The sequence below is a fragment of the Rhinoderma darwinii genome, chromosome 9 (assembly GCF_050947455.1).
Source record: "Rhinoderma darwinii isolate aRhiDar2 chromosome 9, aRhiDar2.hap1, whole genome shotgun sequence".
Lineage (NCBI taxonomy): Eukaryota > Metazoa > Chordata > Amphibia > Anura > Rhinodermatidae > Rhinoderma > Rhinoderma darwinii.
In genome coordinates, this window is record NC_134695.1 from 81332944 (window position 1) to 81360460 (window position 27517).

General features: G+C 45.7%; 2 protein-coding genes across 6 annotated transcripts in view; one reads left to right on the top strand and one right to left on the bottom strand.

The window, feature by feature from the left end:
* Positions 1-6155, top strand: part of GINS2 (GINS complex subunit 2) — a 199062-nt gene extending 192907 nt beyond the window's left edge. For both annotated transcript variants that reach the window (XR_012850622.1, XR_012850625.1), the window contains one exon: positions 5194-6155. The gene's annotated coding sequence lies outside the window, so the exon portion shown is untranslated. The remainder of the gene's footprint in view (positions 1-5193) is intronic.
* Positions 1-27517, bottom strand: part of GSE1 (Gse1 coiled-coil protein) — a 299551-nt gene that overhangs the window by 155833 nt on the left and 116201 nt on the right. The window lies entirely within an intron of this gene.

A 27517-nucleotide genomic window follows, 5' to 3' on the forward strand; every position in this document is an offset into this window, starting at 1 on the left:
ACTATAATACTGCTCCCTATATACAAGAATATAACTACTATAATACTGCCCCCTATATACAAGAATATAACTACTATAATACTGCCCCTATATACAGGAATATAACTACTATAATACTGCTCTTATATACAAGAATAGAACTACTATAATACTGCTCCTATACACAAGAATATAACTACTATAATATTGTCCCCTATATACAAGAATATAACAACTATAATACTGCCCCTATAAACAAGTATATAACTACTATAATACTGCTCCTATATACAAGAATATAACTACTATAATGCTGCCCCTATATACAAGAATATAACTACTATAATACTGCTCCTATATACAAGAATATAACTACTATAATACTGCCCCTATATACAAGAATATAACTACTATAATACTGCCCCTATATACAAGAATATAACTACTATAATACTGCTCCCTATATACAAGAATATAACTACTATAATACTGCCTCTATATACAAGAATATAACTACTATAATACTGCCTCCTATATACAAAACAATATAACTACTATAATACTGCCCCCTATATACAAGAATATAACTACTATAATACTGCCCCTATATACAGGAATATAACTACTATAATACTGCTCTTATATACAAGAATAGAACTACTATAATACTACTCCTATATACAAGAATATAACTACTATAATACTGCCCCCTACATACAATATAACTACTATAATACTGCCCCTATATACAAGAATATAACTACTATAATACTGCCTCCTATATACAAGAATATAACTACTATAATACTGCTCCTATATACAAGAATATAACTACTATAATACTGCCCCCTATATACAAGAATATAACTACTATATTACTGCCCCTATATACAAGAATATAACTACTATAATACTGCTCCCTATATACAAGAATATAACTACTATAATACTGCCCCTATATACAAGAATATAACTACTATCATACTGCCCCTATATACAAGGTTATAACTACTATAATACTGCCCCTATATACAAGAATATAACTACTATAATACTACCCCCTATATACAAGAATATAACTACTATAATACTGCCTCCTATATACAGGAATATAACTACTATAATACTGCCTCCTATATACAAGAATATAACTACTATAATACTGCTCCTATATACAAGAATATAACTACTATAATACTGCTCCCTATATACAAGAATATAACTACTATAATACTGCCCCTATATACAAGAATATAACTACTATAATACTGCTCCTATATACAAGAATATAACTACTATAATACTGCCCCCTATATACAAGAATATAACTACTATAATACTGCTCCTATATACAAGAATATAACTACTATAATACTGCCTCCTATATACAAGAATATAACTACTATAATACTGCTCCTATATACAAGAATATAACTACTATAATACTGCTCCTATATACAAGAATATAACTACTATAATACTACCCCTATATACAAGAATATAACTACTATAATACTGCCCCCTATATACAAGAATATAACTACTATAATACTGCCTCCTATATACAAGAATATAACTACTATAAAGGACTTGTTCACATTATTTTGAGGCAGATTTTGAACTGCCTGCGCTTTCTTTTTGCGTCTTTTCGCCTGCGGCCATTGAAGCTAAAGCAAGGACCATGGAAAAAAAAATGTTGCGGAAACGCTCTGAAGTGAGCGCCGTAGGTCTTCTGCCTCGTTCTGATTTTAATGGGATGTCTGAGGCGGAAACTAGGACAATAAAAAGGACATAGTTCTTTTTTCCCACAAGCGGCCAAAAGCCGCCAGGGAGAAACCGCCTCTGCCTTTTAGTGAAATCAATGTGGGGCGTTTTCGGTGCAGATTTCGACGTGGATTCCGAGTCAAAGGCCGTGTCAATAAACTGTATGTGAACTGGCCCTAACACTGCCCCCTTTGGATTGGTCGGATAATCTTCACATATTTATCACACGTTTTCTGTACAGATAAGATGGCGGCGGTGTTTGTCGGTATTTTGTGCTCTCTTTGCGTTTCCTTCATACGATGAGAATCATTTTTGTTGGTGACGGGAGGAGATTCCACTTTGAAACACAAGAGAGAACGAAGCAACAGCTGACGGGAGAGGAGACATATGGGAGAACAGCCGACGTGAGGGGTGAGTAGTGAAGACGCGGCTGGCATCCGCTCCGGAGCCTGTGATCAGTGGCCCCTCCAGCTCCGCGTCTCGCCAATCCCCTCACCAAACAGCTGCACGTCGCCACTTCCAAATGCCACCAGGGACACACAGCGCGGAGTACCTGCTCCTCCTCAGAACTCTGTGTGGCGCTGAAGAAGAGACGGCCCGGGCAGACAGTCTCCACAGCGTGTTACAGTGAGAGCTGCGCTGGCAGCAGATCAAAGCGCGTTACGTTGAGTGGCGACGTGCGCTCGTTGTTCTTCAATTATTCAGGCAATAATTGCACCTTTATTTAAAGCCTGCTCTTGCACGAAGCGCGTTTCAGGCTGCCAGGCTCACTCACAGCCGCTCTTCACCGACACAGACATTAATTAGCAGGATGCGTTTGTTAGCCGGATATCAGGTGTGCCGCCACACAGGGCACATCGTGTCCTTTGTTGTCACCCCTTGGGTGACATTTATTGAAGCAGGGGGAGGGGCACGCAGTACAAGGAGTAAGCCGACATAATGTGCAGCAGACCCCTTCTGACTGGAGGTGTTAATTGATCTGGTTACACTCCGAGTTTTCTACAGAACGCGTTTCACAGTCCTTTAAAAGCACCTCTCGCGGTCATTATAAATCTGAGACTCTCGTGTAACTCTTTCATGGCCGTAAAGCGTTGGTGGAGACCACACCGAAATATTCCACTGTCTCCCGTATTACCTGCTGCTGTGATTTCCACAAATATTGGTCTATAGATGAATGGCACAGACGCCGTAGAATGTGTCACAGCTGAGGGTTTGTTACAATTATATCAAGTCTCAAACAGCCTGGACTACAAACTAATACATTGCAGCAAATACTTTACAGCAGCGATTTCTAACCTGTGGCTCCGGAACCAGTCACCAGCATTTCACCTATTGAACTCTCCTCACCCCTCGCTGGCCGCAGCGGTCAAAAGCTCATTGTCATTATCCCCGCTCCTAAACTCCTCCGACCGTAAATATTGGTCGGCAAACATTTTGCGCCTTTTATAATCCGGTAGTCTCGTTCGTTCCTCTTCTCATGCCCGCCCACCGTCAAAAACTGGCCCGCCCTGAATGCAAAAATCTTGTCCGAGATATCGCGCATGCGCCCGTCATGTATGGTCCGACACCCTTCCCTGCTTCGTCCGGACCTCAAACCTAGTTACCGCGCATGCGTATGAACATGACGTCGATGCGCAAACACGGGATTTCGCATGTGCTGGGAGGAGGAGAGGAGCTGTCAATCAGAAGTGAGGAGGCGGGGTTAACTCGGAAAGGCTTGGGGAATGAAGATTTAAGTCCTTTTTGCTCATTAGCATACGGCGCAGGAACACTAAAAAACTGAATACTAACAATACAGAGCAACTTAGAAGACAATTATAGGATACATAAAAATGATTTTTCCCCCACAGCTATTGCTGGTTTAATAGGTGAAATGCTGGTGACAGGTTCCCTTTAAGGCCTGCCGTGCAGTTACACAGGACACAGTGGTCTCTGCATAGGATATCGATGGCACCCAAGACTTGTGACCACTAGAAATCTAATGTAAATGATTTAGCAGTATTATGGTCATTGTACAGCGTTAGTATACTCTATGTATGATATGTGAGCAGTGTATGGTGATATTATATGAGCTGTGTATGGTGATATTATATGAGCAGTGTATGGTGGTTTTTGAGCACTGCGTGGTGGTATAATATGAGCACTGTATGGTGGTATTATTTTAGCACTGTATGGCGGCATTAGAGGAGCACTATGTGGTGGTATTTGAGCACTGTATGGCGGTATTTGAGCACTGTATGGTGGTATTTGAGCACTGTATGGTGGTATTTGAGCACTGTATGGTGGTATTTGAGCACTGTATGGTGGTATTTGAGCACTGTATGGCGGTATTTGAGCACTGTATGGTGGTATTTGAGCACTGTATGGTGGTAATATATGAGCACTGTATGGTGGTATATGAGCTGTATATGGTGGTATTATTTGAGCACTGTATGGCGGTATTTGAGCACTGTATGGTGGTAATATATGAGCTGTATATGGTGGTATTATTTGAGCACTGTGTGGTGGTATTATTTTAGCACTGTATGGCAGTAATTGAGCATTGTATGGTGGTATTAGGGGAGCACTTTATGGCGGTATTATATGAGCTGTATATGGTGGTATTATTTTAGCACTGTATGGCGGTATTTGAGCACTGTGTGGTGGTATTAGGGGAGCACTTTATGGCGGTATTATATGAGCAATGTATGGTGGTATTAGATGAGCACTGTATGGTGGTATTATTTGAGCACTTTATGGTGGTATTAGATGAGCACTGTATGGTGGTATTATTTGAGCACTGTATGGTGGTATTATTTGAGCACTGTATGGCGGTATTTGAGCACTGTATGGTGGTAATATATGAGCAGTGTATGGTGGTATTATTTTAGCACTGTATGGCGGCATTAGAGGAGCACTATGTGGTGGTATTTGAGCAGTGTATGGCGGTATTTGAGCAGTGTATGGTGGTATTTGAGCACTGTATGGTGGTAATATATGAGCACTGTATGGTGGTATTATTTGAGCACTGTATGGTGGTATTAGATGAGCACTGTATGGTGGTATATGAGCTGTATATGGTGGTATTATTTGAGCACTGTGTGGTGGTATTATTTTAGCACTGTATGGCGGTAATTGAGCATTGTATGGTGGTATTAGGGGAGCACTTTATGGCGGTATTATATGAGCAATGTATGGTGGTATTAGATGAGCACTGTGTGGTGGTGGCGTCTCTATAGTATTGTTATGTAGACATCAGTATGGAAATATTATTTGGGCCTCATCTTGTAGAGTGCTTATAACTAGGCACCGTATGGTACACCATATGGGGGGCACTATCCAACGTAAGACCAGCGCTACTGCCACTATAGTAGTACTACAACTAGGTAAGGGATGCCAATTGTCCTACTGAATATTTAACTACAACTTGCAAAGTAGATCAAATCTTCACGTTCAACATCTCATTTACAGGAGTAAAACGTCTTACTGCTAATCTGGGAGCAAACGAGGGAAAAGGCACGAGAGTCCAGACAAGAAATGGTCACACGGCCCGGGCTGTAAAGGCGCAAAACCATCAAACTGTACATTGTGGAAAAATATTCATTCCTATATTAACCCCATATATAGCAAAATGGGCGTTGTGGAACTACAAGTCACATCCGACCCATCGCAGGTGAGAGTTTCAGGTGCAAGAAGCCCAAAAACTGGTGACTGCACCGATATTCACTGGTTATTCACTTAAAGGGACTGGACACTGAAATGAGAACGCAGAAACAGATACCAGAAAAATCTGCAGCCCGGACATTGATTCCTAATGATGGAAGTTTTCTGGGTCCCTCTGCTCCGTCTCCTGCGCTAGAGCCAAATGCCGGACTATCAGATTTGTCGGACGACGGATTAGATAAAGAAAAGTTTCGGTGGATAGATTTTAGAGGGACGAGGGCTTGTGATAATGACTACACGTCTGCATTGTGGGTGCCGGAGAGGCTGACGAGTGGCGGCCACATTACGTTACAGGTAACACATCACAACGAGAGGATTACATAAGGACTTTTCATCCACGAGGGCTCTTCACACGTCACGTGCAGTCGTCTCCAGATTCAAGGAGAGCGGGCGAGGTGTAAAGTACAGAGGAGGATCAGATAATGACCATCTTCTTATTAAGTGCGGACATCTCCTCCTGCGCGAGACACTAAAGTCTCCTCCAGGTACCAAGAAGGATCTAAATGCTAATGAGGATACAACCTGCAAACGCTGCTCAGTGCTGGCCGCCATATTGGATGACATCTGAAGAGGAACAACACACGTTTCCAGCATCAATTCTGTGCTCGGATCACGGATATTTTTGGAGTTCTGCATTGGTAATACTTTTGCAACCATTTTTTTCTTTATTGCTCCAATAGACATAAAATAATCAAGTAATTTTACAAATAAATCTGGTTAATAATCTCCTCCCGTTTTGTGTATACAGCTCCTATGCAGACATGTGGGTCTCCATGGTAACAGATACAATCAAACCCTGTGTAGTCCTATTTTGCAGTCATGTGATAAATAACAAAGACCATAGGAAAGCTGTCAGGGCATGCTGGGAGTTGTAGTATTGCCACAGACCACATGTCTGGAGACGAGCAGCGAGGAGACGCCACTGATTACTCTAGTATTGTATCCCGGGAAGTCTTCTCTAGCTTTACAAGTCAGTTCCTATGGTTTTCTCTGACCGTCCAATAATCCAGCACTGCTGTCGGATTACATGAGCTTCACTGTACATGGGAGGGTTTATAAAGGCTGCACCGCATGGTTCAGTCCGGCAGGTATACGCGGCCTGGATTATATACAGCGCCCCCACTCCGCTCTGGCTGCACGAGGTCGATGTTACCGGCATCCGTTGTTTAATCTCGCCATTCCACCGAAGAATTATTTCTCCTTTAAGGCAGTGTCCATTTTAAAGGGGAAACAGAGGAAAGATAAAAACTTGCCCCCGATCATGGGAAGATGAGGCCAAAGAAAAGCAGAGCCAAGCGATTGCCAGAACAGCCAGAAAGGGGTCACTTAATTCAGCTGGAGATATTATTGCAGAGGGAGATTTATTGGCAGGACACCACATTAGCGCTGGCACGGTGGGGCACTGGGTTTGCGCCCTGACTGAGCAAGCAGATAAATTAAAGACATCTGGAGGAGACGAGAAAGGAAAGGGAGATTATTAATCCTGAGATGTAGAAGCCGAGGTCTGAGCCACGAATCCATCACCGCAGCAGCTCCTGCTCCATAAATCAGGCAAGATAAGGATTGAAGGATGGAGCATTAGAGGCGGCGATCACTCCCAGCCTGGCAGAGCCCGACCCGTCCGCTGGGAGTCCAAATACAAGGCTGAATGTACAACCAATTCACCCCTCACTGCACCCCCTGCTGAGCGAACTCCTGCTCCGGGGGTAAAAACACAATCCAGAGCCCAAGTCAGATCCAACACACAGCGGCTCAGCAGACTGTATCACACATGATAGGATTAGATACACGGCCCAGCAGACAGTATCACACATGATGGGATTAGATACAGCAGCTCAGCAGACAGTATCACATGCTAGGATTAGATACACAGCTCAGCAGACAGTATCACACATGATAGGATTAGATACACAGCCCAGTAGACAGTATCACACATGATAGGATTAGATACAGCAGCTCAGCAGACAGTATCACACATGATAGGATTAGATACACAGCTCAGCAGACAGTATCACACATGATAGGATCAGATACACAGCCCAGCAGACAGTATCACACATGATAGGATTAGATACACAGCTCAGGAGACAGTATCACACATGATAGGATCAGATACACAGCCCAACAGACAGTATCACACATGATAGGATTAGATACAGCAGCTCAGCAGACAGTATTACACATGATAGGATTAGATACAGCAGCTCAGCAGACAGTATCACACATGATGGGATTAGATACAGTAGCTCAGCAGACAGTATCACACATGATAGGATTAGATACACTGCTCAGCAGACAGTATCACATGCTAGGATTAGATACAGCAGCTCAGCAGACAGTATCACACATGATAGGATTAGATACACTGCTCAGCAGACAGTATCACATGCTAGGATTAGATACAGCAGCTCAGCAGACAGTAGCACACATGATGGGATTAGATATAGCAGCTCAGCAGACAGTATCACACATGATAGGATTAGATACAGCAGCTCAGCAGACAGTAACACACATGATAGGATTAGATACAGCAGCTCGACAGACAGTATCACACATGATAGGATTAGATACAGCAGCCCAGCAGTATCACACATGATAGGATTAGATACAGCAGCTCAGCAGACAGTATCACACATGATCGGATTAGATACAGCAGCTCGGCAGACAGTATCACACATGATAGGATTAGATACAGCGGCTCAGCAGACAGTATCACACATGATCGGATTAGATACAGCAGCTCGGCAGACTGTATCACACATGATAGGATTAGATACACGGCCCAGAAGACAGTATCACACATGATGGGATTAGATACAGCAGCTCAGCAGACAGTATCACATGATAGGATTAGATACACAGCTCAGCAGACAGTATCACACATGATAGGATTAGATACACAGCCCAGTAGACAGTATCACACATGATAGGATTAGATACAGCAGCTCAGCAGACAGTATCACACATGATAGGATTAGATACCAGCCCAGCAGACAGTATCACACATGATAGGATCAGATACACAGCCCAGCAGACAGTATTACACATGATAGGATCAGATACACAGCCCAACAGACAGTATCACACATGATAGGATTAGATACAGCAGCTCAGCAGACAGTATCACACATGATAGGATTAGATACAGCAGCTCAGCAGACAGTATCACACATGATGGGATTATATACACAGCTCAGCACACAGTATCACACATGATAGGATTAGATACAGCAGCCCAGCAGTATCACACATGATATGATTAGATACAGCAGCTCAGCAGACAGTATCACACATGATCGGATTAGATCCAGCAGCTCGGCAGACAGTATCACACATGATAGGATTAGATACAGCGGCTCAACAGACAGTATCACACATGATAGGATTAGATACAGCGGCTCAACAGACAGTATCACAGATGATAGGATTAGATACAGCGGCTCAACAGACAGTATCACACATGATAGGATTAGATACAGCGGCTCAACAGACAGTATCACATATGATAGGATTAGATACAGCAGTTCGGCAGTGTGGAGACGAGGACGGATCTGGCAGAATTCTATAAATAAGTGGAGACCTCGGAGTTGGATGTAATGATAGATGAGAAGCTCTTGACCCCAGTAATGCGCTCGGCTGCTGTCAGGACATGAACCTCCAGGACCGGCCGGTTACCGCAGATTTCTCTACAGGTGATTAGTAAAGTTCAGGCGGCCATGGAGCGCTCTGCCAGTTGGCATCAGTGCACCGGGCAATTACAGTATTATTTTTGCTTCAGTCACACCCTGCCAGCGAGCTGCTCCGGTAACTCCGGGGTCATGAGGACGGTTTACGGTGTGATCGCTGCGAGTGTGAGGATTACCGGGAGCTGGGACAACTACTCCAAGCAGATTACCGAGCAGAATCCCCCGACACTTATCACTTATTACAGGATTTTCTGGGTTTTGTGTAAATAAAACGTCATCATTGTAGAATTTACAGTTCTGCAACTTATACTTAGTGAAACTTGTAAGAAATTGAAACAATCTCTGATTGCTGTCAGACACTGAAAACCCATCCTGACTTAATACTCACAGCAGAGTTTTTGCTTCAATTATCCAGTCTAGATAATTCACTGTGAGCCAGGACTCTATACATTTACCTACGGCCGCTGTGTTTATCTCGTGAAGGATTGTCTAGACTGGGTACAAATGTAACAAACCCTCAGCTGTGAGAAGTGTTCGGTTTGGACAGGTATTCAGCTTCTGGCTAGAAAGAAGAATGTTTCCATTCACTGACAGCAAGCAGCGATTTTAAACCTAAAGTCTACTAGAAAGTTGCAGAACTTTTCATTACTGCCGGTTCCGCGGTTTAAGGGCTCGTCCACACTTAGCGGAATTGCTGCTTATTTTTCGTCCGGAATTGCAGAGAATACTCAGCAGAATACAGTAGCAGCAGAGTGGGTGAGGATTAACAAATCTCATCCACACGCTGCGAAAATTTACGACCAGAAACTGACCTGCGGTGCGGATTTTTCGGACCGCAGCTTGTCAACTCCTGCTGTGGAAAGTGACTGGATGCTGCGTTTTTGCCGCAGTGGAAAGTCTGTCACTTTCAACGGAATTGCTGCTGAAACGTTCTGCAACAATTCCGTTACGTGTGGACGAGTCCTTGCGGCTCTCGGCTCTAGATCGTCCTTGCGGCCCTCGGCTCTAGATCGTACGTTTCACGATACTCGTCGTCCGGCCTCTCATGAGCTCAATGCAAAACAAATCCCTAGTAAAATACTGGAGCATAATTCAGTCTCCCGTCACCCGCTCAGCACCAGGCACCTCATTACTCCTCGTCTTTATGCCACCCATCATCCTGCGCCACGTCAGCTGGATAAATAACCATTACTAATGTACAGCGGGCGACAAGACCGATCCCACCGCGAGCAGCGTCTAATTAACAATCTACGCAGACAGCGCGGTCTGGGATCATCGGCTCGTCAGGTAGCGGAATTCAGCTTCATCCAGGGAAATTACGCATAATAAGATAAATAGAGGCCATCAATGTCACTTCCGCCGTCATCAGGGCTTCGATTAATCCTGCGCTCCCATCCCCCTCTAAACAAGGATTTATATCAGCGAAAAGGAGCCATCTGGAAACAAAACCAAAGTGACAAAGTCGCACATGAGGTGAAAGAATGAAATTCTCATTCATGAGAGGTACTGACGAATCTGACCACAAGAGGCACTGTTCTACCTGTGATCATTAGTGTGACCTTCATCAAGAAACATCACCAAGTATGGTATATAGGCGTACAGTCTCCAGTATACAGCTCATTATACAAGTGCAGTCTCCAGTATATAGGAGAACAGTATACAGCTCATTATACAAGTGCAGCCTCCAGTATATAGGTGTACAGTATACAGCTCATTATATATGTGCAGCCTCCAGTATATAGGAGTACAGTATACATCTCATTATATATGTGCAGCCTCCAGTATATAGGAGTACAGTATACAGCTCTCATTATATATGTGCAGCCTCCAGTATATAGGAGTACAGTATACAGCTCTCATTATATATGTGCAGCCTCCAGTATATAGGAGTACAGTATACAGCTCTCATTATATATGTGCAGCCTCCAGTATATAGGCGTACAGTATACAGCTCTCATTACAAATGTGCAGCCCCCAGTATATAGGAGTACAGTATACAGCTCTCATTATATATGTGCAGTGCCCAGTATATAGGAGTACTGTATACAGATCTCATTATACATGTGCAGCCTCCAGTATATAGGAGTACAGTATACATCTCATTATATATGTGAAGCCTCCAGTATATAGGAGTACAGTATACATCTCATTATATATGTGCAGCCTCCAGTATATAGGAGTACAGTATACAGCTCTCATTACATATGTGCAGCCCCCAGTATATAGGAGTACAGTATACAGCTCTCATTATATATGTGCAGTGCCCAGTATATAGGAGTACTGTATACAGCTCTCATTATACATGTGCAGCCTCCAGTATATAGGAGTACAGTATACATCTCATTATATATGTGCAGCCCCCAGTATATAGGAGTACAGTATACAGCTCTCATTATATATATGCAGCCTCCAGTATATAGGAGTACAGTATACAGCTTTCATTATACATGTGCAGCCTCCAATATATAGGAGTACAGTAAACATCTCTCATTATATATGTGCAGCCCCCAGTATATAGGAGTACAGTATACAGCTCTCATTATATATGTGCAGCCTCCAGTATATAGGAGTACAGTATACATCTCATTATATATGTGCAGCCTCCAGTATATAGGAGTACAGTATATAGCTCATTATATATGTGCAGCATCCAGTATATAGGAGTACAGTATACATCTCATTATATATGTGCAGCCTCCAGTATATAGGAGTACAGTATATAGCTCATTATATATGTGCAGCATCCAGTATATAGGAGTACAGTATACATCTCATTATATATGTGCAGCCACCAGTATGTAGGAGTACAGTATATAGCTCATTATATATGTGCAGCCTCCAGTATATAGGAGTACAGTATACATCTCATTATATAGGTGCAGCCTCCAGTATATAGGAGTACAGTATACAGCTCATTATATATGTGCAGCCTCCAGTATATAGAAGTACAGTATACATCTCATTATATATATGCAGCCTCCAGTATATAGGAGTACAGTATACAGCTCTCATTATATATATGCAGCCTCCAGTATATAGGAGTACAGTATACATCTCATTATATATGTGCAGCCTCCAGTATATAGGAGTACAGTATACATCTCATTATATATGTGCAGCCTCCAGTATATAGGAGTACAGTATACAGCTCTCATTATATATGTGCAGCCTCCAGTATATAGGAGTACAGTATACATCTCATTATATATATGCAGCCTCCAGTATATAGGAGTACAGTATACAGCTCTCATTATATATATGCAGCCTCCAGTATATAGGAGTACAGTATACAGCTCTCATTATATATGTGTAGCATCCAGTATATAGGAGTACAGTATACATCTCATTATATATGTGCAGCCTCCAGTATATAGGAGTACAGTATACATCTCATTATATATGTGCAGCCTCCAGTATATAGGAGTACAGTATACATCTCATTATACATGTGCAGCCTCCAGTATATAGGAGTACAGTATACATCTCATTATATATGTGCAGCCTCCAGTATATAGGAGTACAGTATACATCTCATTATATATGTGCAGCCTCCATTATATAGGAGTACAGTATACATCTCATTATATATATGCAGCCTCCAGTATATAGGAGTACAGTATACAGCTCTCATTATATATATGCAGCCTCCAGTATATAGGATTACAGTATACATCTCATTATATATGTGCAGCCTCCAGTATATAGGAGTACAGTATATAGCTCATTATATATGTGCAGCATCCAGTATATAGGAGTACAGTATACATCTCATTATATATGTGCAGCCTCCAGTATATAGGAGTACAGTATACATCTCATTATATATGTGCAGCCTCCAGTATATAGGAGTACAGTATACATCTCATTATATATGTGCAGCCTCCAGTATATAGGAGTACAGTATACATGTCATTATATATGTGCAGCCTCCAGTATATAGGAGTACAGTATACAGCTCTCATTATATATGTGCAGCCTCCAGTATATAGGTGTACAGTATACATCTCATTATATATGTGCAGCCTCCAGTATATAGGAGTACAGTATACATCTCATTATATATGTGCAGCCTCCAGTATATAGGAGTACAGTATATAACCTTCCGTGACTGGTGTCTTTCTTGTGTGCAGTTAATGAGGTGTTAGTCGTGATCAGGCCTCGTTAACCCCCGCCTGGACACAGTAGAGATGAGGAGTGGAGTGTTTTTCGCTTTTCCTGCCAAGTAGATGGTGAAGTAATTATCCCCCCATTATGAAGCAGACTGGCGTGAATCACCACACGTTGTGGGCAGATACAGGGCACTGGCTCCTATGAGGGTCTCTACTTCTGCTGCGGTGGGTTAAAGATCCAGTAAATGACCCCCTCCCCCCCATACCTAGGGACCACATTAAAGGTCAGGGTAAGACTGTAATAAGAGCAATGTGATCGCACAAGACGCTTCCTCCTCCTTCCTCCAACCACCAACATGCCAATTAAAGAAGAAGATCTGCAAGCGTCTCCGGCTCCTAATTAAAAGGCTCAAGACAGTCCAGAAAGTGAAGAGGGCGGAAGAGCGTGAGATAATGGAGGAGGGCGACTCCGCAGCAACATACAGGGCGCAGGCTGCACAATGAATATCATTACATACCAGTCACTGCACGCTTCACCATTATTATATTACTAGCAATGTGTCACTAATGTGCAGAGATATTGGTCGACGACTAACCCTCTTTATAAGACAGTGACACCTACAGGTGAGGAAGAAAACGACAAAAACATGAACAAGTGCCAATCAAAGGGCTGGAAATGAGCTCCTCCCCCCTGACAACCGTTCAGCTGAGTAAAGAGGGGTGTATATGACGAAACTCCTACGGTCCTACAACGCAGCAGCGAGTGCTTCTCAGCCGGCAGCGGGTTGGGTTCTCCTCCCCTGGGACCCTCGCCGGCAATTTAGTTGTAATATAAAGGTTGAAATGTTGACCAATAATTCAGCTTTGACAACACATCATACAGAAGCCTTCATAGAAGGGGAACTAGTCCTAAGATTAGTCCATTGGGGGGACCTAGTGGTTGTAATTGCAGTTCAGCTTGGATCGTGCAGATGCCCCTGTGTACGGGGAGGATTTTCTGGAGCGCGGGTTCCCTTTAAGACGACTAGGCTCATTTTTACTCCAGAGCGTCCTACAATGAGCTTTGAGCCGTGTGATCGCGGACGTTATTAACACCATTTTTTATCTAACTCCACTTTTGTGACTTTGACCCCCGGTAGATGCTGCGAGCGTCTGGCTGCCGAGAAGGCCGGGATCCAGGGAGGAGATAGCAAATCATCAGAGGATTGAACAAACCTATTTATCCGGAGATGGAGAAGAGGCTAATTCAGGCCGGCAGCGCAGCTGACGCTCACGAGCCTGCTGCTGCCATGTCACCTCCTCGGGCAAAACCAATGGAATCAAAGTTCATTCCATCACCGGAGGCTGCGCGGCGCCAAATCCACAGCAACAAATTAGAAACCAGCTCAGCCAGGGCAGGAAGCCAGATTAACCCCAAATGTTCCCTCTCCCGAATACCGCAAGAACGTGTCACTACTACTATTCATACCTATCAGCCAGTGCCAGTAGGCAGGAGGTAAAGGGGGTGACAGACCGCACCATCAATTATCCTGTCCATTCAATCCATGGCACTAATAGGCGAAGCAGGAGGGGCATGGAGGGGGTGGGGGGGCTCGTGGCGTACGCCAGTCAGTTTACCTCTCTGCGTTACTATATTATTGAGCAATATATCCTGTAGCCAAGGGTTAACTGTAGGTGCCTTAGGCTTGTTCAGCTATTCCAGAATTCCCATGTGAAATCCATTCCAGGAGCCTGCGCAGAGACAAGTCCCCGAGGAGCCCAAAACGTTCCTCCCTTATTCGGGAACAAAAAGAGAGAGGACACAAGGAAGACCCTGACGTGGACCCCATGTTACCTCCGCACACTGCGCCGCGGCTGATAACGCCACCATTGTGTTCCCACGCCACATCAATGTCATCTATCAATACCGGATAACCCCTCCCCTGAAAACGGCCACCAATAAGAATCCAGCGCTGGTCCAACACAATGGGTGTCATGTATGATGAGCAGAGGACGTGCCCATGGCAGCCAAACCGTTAACCCGGGCAATACCTCTGCTTCATTAATGAGGCCCATTGTCTGCGGTGCCCGTCCCTTTGAGTGACAGAACTGGAGACGCTGAGGTACCCGGGCACTCACGGTTACTGGGTGTTCCGTGCAGAGGAAATCCTCATTACATCTTTCAATCAAGGAAGTCATCATCATCATTTATTAAGTGCCAACATACCCTGCAGCGCTGAGCGATGGGGGGGGGCAAATAAAATAGACGACGACACGTCAGGTGAGAGCGCTCTGTCCGCCACATAGGCTCTGATAGGACGGCAATAAATCAGCCGCTGCCGAGTGTCAGCTCTGCGGCTTAGTCAGATCAACTAATGCCGAGTCCAAATCCACTGACAAAACCGGAAAACAACTGAAGAATGTGAATAATTCCCAGAGACGCCGACAAGAGCGGCCCCAGGATCTCCCACAAGCCTCTAACTTGGCCCATGTAGAACAAATAATGGTCTTGGAAGCGGCAGATGGCAACGGGTGCCCGGTGCCCGTCCTCATCAGCTGCTCTGGGTGGTTGTGAGAGCAGCAGATCGCCGCCTAGTGCTCTCTCCGCTCTCCTGGAATTCTGAAGTGTCGCACATTCCCTGCCAGTGATCACACAAGGACTCGGCCTCCTCCACTGACCGCTGATCCTTTTCAGGGAGACAAGAGGCTCCTCACAAGTCAAAGCAGTTTAATCAGCACCTCTGCCCGCAGCGGGGGCACTGCCATCTGCCAGCCTGGCTCACCCAGAGACATCACCCACTGCTAACCCTGTAAATACTAGCACACATGCGAGGCAAGTAGTGTGCAGACCGCTGCCTGTGGTAGAACTACAAGTCCCAGCAGGCGGCCGGACTCCGTTTTTAGTGTTCTGTAATAGTAAAGTGTAAACGTGGAGATATTGTGACTCCGGGATTTTCTGAATGTAAGAAGCAGCAACGACTAGAAGAGACTGAACAACCTGCGGGTCAGTGAATGAAGCGCCGCCGCTGAACAGGGAGAAGTTCTGCAACTCTCTAATAGACTTTGTGGTTCATTTCTTCAGCATTTTCTAGATCTAGGATTGCGGTCAGTGAACGGAAACATTTCTACTGACATCCAGAGGAGGAAAACCTGCCCCTGACTTGGTCCTGCTCACACATGGTTCGTTATGGGAGAGATTTCTGATACACTGTAACAAGCTGAGCCCCTGTGTGAGCAGGACTGAGTTAGAAAAGGGTTTTCGCCTCCTATTGGAGAGATCAGCAGGAAATGTTGTGCCACTTGAATAAGACAATTGTTGCATTATCTGATTCAATGTGTGGTCCAGGCCTTATAGAAAAGTGGGGGTTCATCTGTAGCCCCCTCCCTTCCAGGCCTGGTTTGCCCTGGTCTCTGGGAGCGGACAGGTGCCCCGATGTCTTCCCAGGATCCAGCTCCGGGAGGCCCTAACAAAGTCATCACCAGAGGAGACAGATCAGCGACCGGGCATTAAACGGCAGCTCAGAAGCTGCTGACCTGGGTCAGAGGTCAGGAAGGAGAGGTCATGCCCCATACTACGCAAAGGTCAGAGGTCAAGACCTCAGCGGCCCCCGGCTTTTGTTTGCAGGTTGCATTAATTGGGTTTGGGAGAAGCGGCTGCTGAAAGGTCACAGATATTAGATCTCAAGCAACCGCCATGAAGGAAACATTACAGATCATTAGATCGGTGTCCTGGACCTCGGCCTCGTCTCCGCAGTCACCGGCCCGGAGGTCTCCACCGCCAGGGAGAGGAATCAATGGTCACACGGTGGAGGTCTGATGATAATATCCCCGGAATAGGAGCCCTGTAATCTGCATAACAAGCACAAGTACCACAAGTCCCAGCATCACCTGCCTACAATGGACGACGACAGTCCCAGGTTACAGTCCTCGCTCAGTCCATGTCAGAGACTGCCGGTTCCTGTGCGGTGTTGGATTTTTCTTCGTATATTATAATACAGCAGAACAATTATAACGTTATAATCATTAACTTTCACCCCAGAAAAGTGCGCGTGGAGCGGTGAGAACGGACGACATTTCCCAGCATCCTCCATCCAGGGGGGTTATCTTCTGTGTGTGACCGTGATCAGCGGTCTGATTGTAAAAAATGGGAGCGCTCCTCGTATGGGGGGGTCACCGGGACGTCTCACACATGTTCAGGATTTGATGAGGATTTCTGCCACTGATTATTGTAAGAATCCACGTCAGATTTGCCTACGACCGATCCTGAACGGGGCCTTATATGGAACGTTGTAGCAGCTCAGGTAACAAAGCCCTTTGTGTCTCCCGGACCCTCCAGCGACAGACGTCTCATTGTGACTAGAGGGAAGGTCGCGCTCTCATGTCCACACGCTGGGGACTCATCAGGCAGGAAATGTTCGGAGGGTCTTCAGGTGACGTCGCTTTATGGTGGAGACTCCTAGGCGAGAAACACAAGACGTCTTGTATCATCCTCCGGAGACAGAGGTCAGCAGGAGACATTCCTGACATTCAGCTGGGGTCACCCTCCTCCGGAGCGCCATCCAAAACTAACAGAAATCCAGCTCATGTGAGGAGTGTGAACAGGGGGTTAAAAAAAAAAAAAGTGCCAGAATCGCTGGGTCTTGGTCTCGATTCAGAAAAAAAAAAATGGAATAAAAATAATCAAAAAGTTGCATATACCCAAAATGTTTTTTACATTTTTATTTCATAAAAGTAGTAAAAAAATATATAAACTTCGTATCGACACAATCGTACTGACCCGCAGAATGACGTGAACAGGTCATATTTATCTCAGTGAACACCAAGAAAACAAATACGGTTTATTACATGGTACCTTTAAAAAATACAACTCGTCTCACAAAAAAACAAGCGCTCACACGGCGACAGAAAATGTAAAAAATGATGGCGCTGGGGATGCAATGATGGAAAATGCAAAACTAAAATTGGCTGCGTCCTTAAGCAGTTAATTAATATTGACAGAAAGCAGAACGGCGCCACCAGCTGGAATAAGCCGAGCCACAGCCCCAGGACCGATCCGCAGCGTGACCGCGATACTTCGTAGAGACGCAGCGGCTTTCTGGACACATTTATTTTGCAGGTTCTTCTCATTTCCGGATTTGTGAGCGGTTTAGAACACAATTTGCGTTTGTTGCGTTGCACAACCTACAGTGATCGCCAGAAACTACAGATCATCCCAGCCATGCGCCCTCTCCTGGCCATGGTGTGTACTGCACTCACAACCTGCAAACTCTTCCCTGTTATCAGTGTTCATGGAATATTATCTCTTTCATATGAAAAATAAACAAAACCGACAGTAAAGACCCCCCCCCCCCCCGCCCGCCCACGGCAGCAGTGAGGTTAACAGAGTCACCGACCAGCACAGGAGAGGTTAATCTGTGCAGCATTCCTGCTGTATGGAAATCAGCCTCCGCAGCCGCCGGTAATTTCCATACAGCTATTTGTAGTGGTCACAATGCTCCAGATTAGATATTTGTTTTGCTTTCCCAAACATCAGATGATTTGAATATTCATCCGCGCTTCGTGTTGACTGAGCGCAGCGAGACTAAACTCCGTATCAGCGTGCGGGGGCGACACCTCTTTAATAGAAACGTAGGGAGCTCAGTGCAACTAAACCGCCAATGCAAAGAAAACATGAAACTGTCCGGATACGTTCTGATGACCCTCCCATAGATGCAGATGATCGGCGCGACGACGCGCCCTGGACCGCTCTCTGCGCTATACATCAGGGACTTACTTTTATCTTTCAAGGTGAAATGGATCATGGACAAAGAATAAATCCGGAGCCGGTTGATGCCCTCGCTCTATCGGATGTCCAGTTGTGGTCTGAGATATTCTACATAAGTCACCACCCCTGGGTTGCTGCTCACACACTATGTCACTACCTGGTTTACTAGCTCTGCTACATTAGGGCCCAGCTTAGCTGCATTGTCTATTGGAGTCTGAGGTAGTCTGAAATCCACCTTCTGTCTAATCAGAGGCTCAGGATGCTCCTCTGTCCACCTTATGCTTTACACTGCAGCTCTACTTCCTCAGATTGGCTGTTGTGTATAAGTAGAAGCTCAGCAGGAAGTCAGGACATGGAGAAATTATTACATTACAGTAAGAGCTGAAGATTATAAATTACAAGGAACTAAACCACCGGGGAGAAAGAAAAGACAATGATCAAGTAATATAGAGAACAAAGACTGAGGGGAGGGGCCTCAACAAAAGGAGGGGCCTTGGGAGGGGCCTCAACAAAAGGAGGGGCCTTGGGAGGGGCCTCAACAAAAGGAGGGGCCTCAACAAAAGGAGGCGCCTTGGGAGGGGCCTCAACAAAAGGAGGGGCCTTGGGAGGGGCCTCAACAAAAGGAGGGGCCTTGGGAGGGGCCTCAACAAAAGGAGGGGTCTCAACAAAAGGAGGCGCCTTGGGAGGGGCCTCAACAAAAGGAGGGGCCTTGGGAGGGGCCTCAACAAAAGGAGGCTCCTTGGGAGGGGCCTCAACAAAAGGAGGCACCTTGGGAGGGGCCTCAACAAAAGGAGGCACCTTGGGAGGGGCCTCAACAAAAGGAGGCACCTTGGGAGGGGCCTCAACAAAAGGAGGGGCCTTGGGAGGGGCCTCAACAAAAGGAGGCACCTTGGGAGGGGCCTCAACAAAAGGAGGCACCTTGGGAGGGGCCTCAACAAAAGGAGGCACCTTGGGAGGGGCCTCAACAAAAGGAGGGGCCTTGGGAGCAGCAATTGCGATTAACCCAGGGCGTCCTCCCAGCCAAAATACCACAGCACAGGAGGGAATATTTCTGACTAGACCAAGCTGACAACGTCTCTAGGATGGAACAGATGTCCACCATTAGCACCGCACTAGACCTTTTCCCGGCTGACCCCAATCTGCAGTCCCATAAAAGTCTGGAAGCTTTTATTTATACAAGTTTTTTAATTTGGCGTAATTAGCGGAACCTCATAGGTGCCAGATTATCAGACGTTCTGGATTATTGGAAGGGTTTGAGGTCTCTAATTGTGAAGCACGCCACGGTAGCGCCACGCAGGAGGGAGGCTAGATTCACACCGCTGTGACGTCTGAGCAGAACGTGACCAGGATGCGCCCTGTAGTAGCGCAGCGTCTGCTCCCCGACTTGCTGGAAGCCACAATCAGCTCCTTAGCACGTTCTACTGACACCACAAACACTTCTTACCTCTTCCCCGCTCTGTTGTCATGTCACCAACTACGTGTTTTTAGCACTTACAAAAAGAGAGAAAAACTTTAAATAGTCACAAAACTGCAACATTATCTAAAAGTCTCCCCATCAGTGAGCAGCAGAGCGTGACAATGTATCAGTCAGAACAATCCAAGAGAAGAAAGAAATATTCCAGTGTTTTCCTGCTAATGTGTCCAAAAGGGGGCACTGTTCCCCAGGAGTCTATGAATACCATTGTATGGTAGACTACCGGGATGATACAGTGTGGTCACTGTTTTCAAGACCCATGCTTGCAGTCAGTGAATGAAAACGTTTTTTTTTTGTTACATCCAAAGGCTAAAATCCTGTTCTAACCCAATACTTCTTAAAGCTGAGGGTTTGTTACAATTGTATCCAGTGTAGACAATGCTTTGTGAGACAAACCTGCACTGACACATTGTAACAAACTATCAGGACACGAGATTTGAGCTACTGCTGATGTGTCTATACCGCTACATTGAAACAAACCCTTTGCTGTGATGCAAACCAGGATTGCTCTTTTGTGGTATTATCCTTCATACAGTGAGCGCCGTTTCAATGTAGAGCAATTACCAACAAATTTATTTCACCTGTTTGGATGCGATTGTTCTGGTGCTGTACATATAAATGATTACATGTTGAAAAGTGCAAGTTGGATGCTGAAGGGGCAAGGACCATCGAGAGGTCGGCAGCCAGACTGAATGGTAAGGGGTGTGGTAATGCCAACCAGCACCACAAGGGGGAGCCATTTATGCTTTTGCCATTGGGCTCTGTCCTCTCTATGTGACCCCCTGGTCTATGTGGCCACCCACCATGACAATCCAGCCTATCAATCCATTAAGATCCAACAACCTCAGTGAGGCGCGAGGCCCCGGGTTCTCCGTGCACCGAATTATTGGCGCAGCTCCTCCTCTGCGTGTAGGTAAAAAGTTCACTTTAAAAGACAGCACTGCGGGTTTAAGTGACAGGGACATTAATCCGGCCTGCGCTGCCAGCACCTGCCGAAGATTCCTGACAGTGGGAAATTGTAAAGCCATTCTGTGCCTGCGGGTTCTGGTTCTAGCTGACTACAGCAATAACTTGGCTCCGCCGCGCCGCTTCCTACCAGCCTGAGGGCACAAAGCGGGTGATCACTAAAAGATGTCACCACGTTCTCTCTACTCGATGCATCTGCATCCAAGACCCCGCAGACTATGGGGAGAGGGGCTGCTCGGAGCGGCCTGATACCAGGGTCTGGGTACAGCTTGTGACCTTGTTTTCTCACTCTGGCATCCGGCGTCTCCTGCCGGGGTGTCAAGCAAAGGAGCAGTGCCAGCTAATGATGATTTAATGACGGTGACTCACATGGAGGACGAGCCGCGGGCGCTGGGAGTCTGTGTCACGTTTTTGTGCCTCATCTGCACACACACACGGGCTTTGTGCTGGCAAAACAGCGGCCGCCTTCTACTCCCGGCAGCCCCGCAGGAAGCGTCTGCGCTGGTGACCCCGGGAGCAGGAGTTCGGGTACGGTGCACAACCCGGCACACACTTCTGGGGTATTATAGGAATACACATCGGTGGGCGGCAAGCCCAGGCGAAACTACAACTCCCAATATACTCTGACAGTCAAAATTACAGTTAGAGTCCCACCCCCCAAAAATACAAGTCCTCGAGTCCCGCTGTAAAATCTTCTATCAAGTTGGATTCTTTTCTAAGTGACAGCCGATATGGACGCCACTGTGGCTGCCACAGGGGATGTCGCCCAGCTCATTATAAGGGCAGGTGGCGGATAGACGACCGTAACCAGAAAACCAGGAGTCTATTGTAAGTAATGGACTGAAAACCGCAGCGGGTGATGATGAGAAAGGAGCTTCATTCTGAGAGGGGGTCCCCTTTAAATTTAGCTCTGGCCATACTGCTAAAGGGGGGGTCTCTATACACACACAGACACGCCCCATTGACAAGAATGGTCAATTTATTCACACATTTCTAGGAGGAATAACAGAGGAACGGCACGAGGCAGAGTTTTAAGAAAAGATGCTCCAGAATTATTATTTGATGGGGAATACAGATATTTACTGAGCAGACAAGTCAGGAGAGCGGAGCGGTCCTCTTAAAGCGAAACAGTCCCTACTCGCAGCGGCACAGAAACCCTCCGGTCGCAGTTGGTGATTTAGTCACATGACCACATTCTCCAGTGGTGTTAATGCAGCGCGACCGCAGTAGAGGGGGTTACTAAGTGGGGGGTTAGCGCAAAAAAAAAATCATATATGGAAAAAAACAAACCGGCTATAAAATTCCTCGTCATGGATCATTAATGATACTGAGATCACGTGATCACTCACAGCCAATGTAGTTCAGGGAAAAGCTGGAGGCAGAACATAAACACTTCTACTGTTCCCTGTTATCAGCCGTCAGGGTGCAGACACTTTTCGGCCCCTGAGATGTTGGATCCGTGGCCTTCGCTCATTAATCTTGATGAGGTTCTGCTGAATAATCTCGCCCCGGCGTTCGTCTCACTCACTAATTCCAATTAATCACTCGCCAAACAGATGTCACGCGCAATGTGCTGTGAAGTTTACAATGTCGGATAAAGTCGTCATCAAGGGCTTTGGGGTCCATGGAGGAGACCCTGAGCCACATTAACCCCTCGTGTGCCTCATACATCACGGAAGTATAATCCTCACTCTGCTACCTGACTGTGAGAACATCTGGCGCGCCGCGCCCATCACCGCAGGAAGATCCGATGTACAGACGCGGCAGTGATGAGGCAGCAGATAGATGCGCCACACGGTGAGGACACAAAGACTCGCTAACGATGATTACACGGCACCGCCATCCCAACTGATACTAATGCGTTGTATCTGATAAATCCTCGCCGGTTGTTAAAGGTTATTTGTGAGATGTGTGAACGCGGTGCCGGGAGCAGCACGGAAAGTGCGATTCACGGAATATAAGACACGAAAGACGTTCGATCTCTGTAACGCTTCAGTACACAGCACGAGAATGTAGAGAACAATGGTTCAAAAAAGCAAATAGAGTATTTTTTTTTATCTGCTTGCTGTCAGTGAACAGAAGCCAGCCCTGATCAAGTCCTACTAACCGTTTGCTGCAATTGTACCCAGTCTAGATAATCCTTCTGTGAGCTAAATACATCAGCAGCACAAATCTCTCTCCTTTCCTGATAGTTTGTCACAATGTACCAGTGCAGGTAAAGTGTATCAGTCTGGAGTCCATGCCGTTTACCACACAGAGGATTGTCTAGACTGGATACACTTGTAGGACTTGTAATCACTCGGGTTTATATTATATATGTGTAGGGATCAGTGCTCCTTAGAGTTGCTCTGTAGTTCATGTGTGCAGCGCTGGATGCTTCGTTTTTGCCCCCGTCATGGATATTTTCTCATTGTTGCGTTGGCCTTCTGGAAGCATTAGATATTGGGATCAGAGATCCCTACACTTCAGCAATATTCCTTGTACTAGGTGCAGACAATAGAATTAATAAGGGGCACGGAGAACCTCAGAAAAACATTATAAATGGGGGTCCCTGGTGCTCCACTAATAAAACCTGCAATGAATGTTCTATACGGTGACACGTACAATGCAGGAGGCTGCAGCACCCGGCGCACACGTCCAGATTCATTACCTGCTCATTAAAGCCACTTATGATTAAGTAGCCATATAACAAGACAAGACGACGCGGAAGCCTCAGTGTTTACACAGGCACCAGACCATGGCAATGAAACCTAATGGGATTATAAAGTCTATATATAGCGCTACCAATTAACAATCATCTGTGATTAACAAGCCGCAGGTAACGGGAGAAACGCGACAGGAACAGACCCCTGGGATTTAACGCTATCTGCTGGTGGACTCTGGAGTAATAGTGGAGGATCATCTATTGTACCTATGGCCCCGGTATGATCACAGCCAACCAAATGGACCTGACTTAAGAAGGCGAATCCACCTTTCACAACGTCTTTCAACCTGTTTTATCCTCCAGAGCTGCACTCAGTATTCTGCTGGTGGAGTCACTGTGTACATATATTACATTACTTATCCTGTACTGATCCTGAGTTATATCCTGTATTATACTCCAGAGCTGCACTCACTATTCTGCCGGTGGAGTCACTGTGTACATACATTACATTACTTATCCTGTACTGATCCGGAGTTATATCCTGTATTATACTCCAGAGCTTCACTCACTATTCTGCTGATGTAGTCGCTGTGTACACACATTACATTACTTATCCTGTACTGATCCTGAGTTATATCCTGTATTATACCCCAGAGCTGCACTCACTATTCTGCTGGAGGAGTCACTGTGTACATACATTACATTACTTATCCTGTACTGATCCTGAGTTATATCCTGTATTATACTCCAGAGCTGCACTCACTATTCTGCTGGTGGGGTCACTGTGTACATACATTACATTACTTATCCTGTACTGATCCTGAGTTATATCCTGTATTATACTCCAGAGCTGCACTCACTATTCTGCTGGTGGGGTCACTGTGTACATATATTACATTACTCATCCTGTACTGATCCTGAGTTATATCCTGTATTATACTCCAGAGCTGCACTCACTATTCTGCTGGTGGGGTCACTGTGTACATACATTACATTACTTATCCTGTACTGATCCTGAGTTACATCCTATATTATACTCCAGAGCTGCACTCACTATTCTGCTGGTGGAGTCACTGTGTACATACATTACATTACTTATCCTGTACTGATCCTGAGTTATATCCTGTATTATACTCCAGAGCTGCACTCACTATTCTGCTGGTGGGGTCACTGTGTACATACATTACATTACTTATCCTGTACTGATCCTGAGTTATATCCTGTATTATACTCCAGAGCTGCACTCACTATTCTGCTGGTGGAGTCACTGTGTACATACATTACATTACTTATCCTGTACTGATCCTGAGTTATATCCTGTATTATACTCCAGAGCTGCACTCACTATTCTGCTGGTGGAGTCACTGTGTACATACATTACTCATCCTGTACTGATCCGGAGTTACATCCTGTATTATACTCCAGAGCTGCACTCACTATTCTGCTAGTTATTGAAAACCATCAGTAAGCTTGCGGACAGACACCCCATAATAGCTAAACTGATCTCCTATAATGCAGAGGAGCAGCTCGTTTTAACCCAACTCTGTAAAAAAAAAAAAATCGTACCGAGACGCCACTGATTGGAGGAGTTGCTGACTGGCACGTCTCTCTTACTAAAGCTCGGCCACAGGTCATTTTCAGAGCACTGAGCAGCTTACAGCACTGGCTTTTCTAATCCCCTTAGATGTCTGTATGTAATGTGCCACTGCCTCATGATATACCCCCTTAATACCTTGACTAGGGCAGATAGGCTTGCTGGCGCCACCTTGGCAATCAGGGCACATGCCCCACTGGCCCATCCGTCTCTACCCCCTGCTATAGGACACCAGACTCCATGACCGTATAGGATCGAGCTGCCATTCCTGCCCGTCCTCATACACCGCCTTATATTCCCCCTCTGCCCCCTGTACAGGCCGGTCCCGGGAACATTCAGTCTTTATCGTTTCAGTAACATTTCCCGCAGTCCTATGAAGATTGATGACACAAATAATAACCTGTGACAATGTATCGACCTGGCGGTGGCTCTGATCTTGGGGTAACTGCACAAGGTTCCCCGTCCTCACTGATGTGTCCGAGTTCATGGATTTGATTCCAGCGGCTAAAGAACTAATAAAGAATAAGAAAATTGATCTGATATGAATTCCGGAGACTGCGCCAATTAAATTGTATCCGTGAAGCTCGGTTCATGTTGGAGGCACAGCGAGCGGCCGGTGGTGGGACGCGCTCCCAGGTAATGTCGTGACACCGTCCTATAGACTTTTGTGAGCTTGTTAAAGGCCTGTGTTTATGCCCCGCTGCGATGGCGGCATCAATCGAAGCTCCTCGTCCTTTCATCTGGCAGACATCATGATGCAGGGTATTGACTAGGAAACGTGTGCGCCTCTCCGGTGGCCCAGCGTTCACGGCCTGCAGATTAGCTGCACACAGATCCATCAATGATTAAAAACCTTCAGGGGAAGACGAGCGAATCCAAACCCGACACGAACACCAAACCCTCCGAGCAGAAGACACAATCAAACAATCCAACACTCGTATGAAGCGCAAAACGCGTCTCAATGTTCTCACATTCAACCAAATCCAGAAAAAGTTCTTTATTAAGGAGTCTCATGAAGATGCACAAATATTCCTAATCGTCACCTGTACCGGCCAAACAATCCTAATGACCCGGGCAATCAACGGCAAGAACCGCACAACATATTATAGGGGGAGACGCGGGTCAAAGCCTCAAACATGGAGCTCTCGGTACGGACTCCAACGTCTACTAGATTACGATACTTATCAGAGATGGCCACGAAGATAACACGGTCATCATCCCCACAACCACCATCATCATCTCTGCAGCCACAACCATCATCCCCACAACCACCATCATCCCCACAACCACCATCATCATCATCCCCATAATATCATCTCTGCAGCCACAACCATCATCCCCACAACCACCATGATTGTCATCCTCAGCCCCACAACCACCATCATCATCTCTGCAGCTACAATCACCATCATCATCTCTGCAGCCACAATCACCATCATCATCTCTGCAGCCACAATCATCATCATCATCTCCGCAGCCACAATCATCATCCCCACAAACACCATCATCCTCAGCCCCACAACCACCATCATCCTCAGCCCCACAACCACCATCATCCTCAGCCCCACAACCACCATCATCCTCACACACCGCAGTCACCATAATCTGTGATGAAGAATAAGCGGACATTAGTGATGATGATCTGCGGCCGCCTCGGATGTCGCCTGGCGCAGCGGCGCTTTCTTGGACGCTACTGAACATTTGAACTCAGTCACAACAAGTTGTAAAATATTCATGGTGCGCAGATGGAGGGGGGGGGGGGTCTTTACTGGGCAGGAACGATCTGAGCTCTTGGCTGGGGATTCTCTCATTATATCCCCTTCATATGTAAGCCCCCGATACACAGACTGACTCCC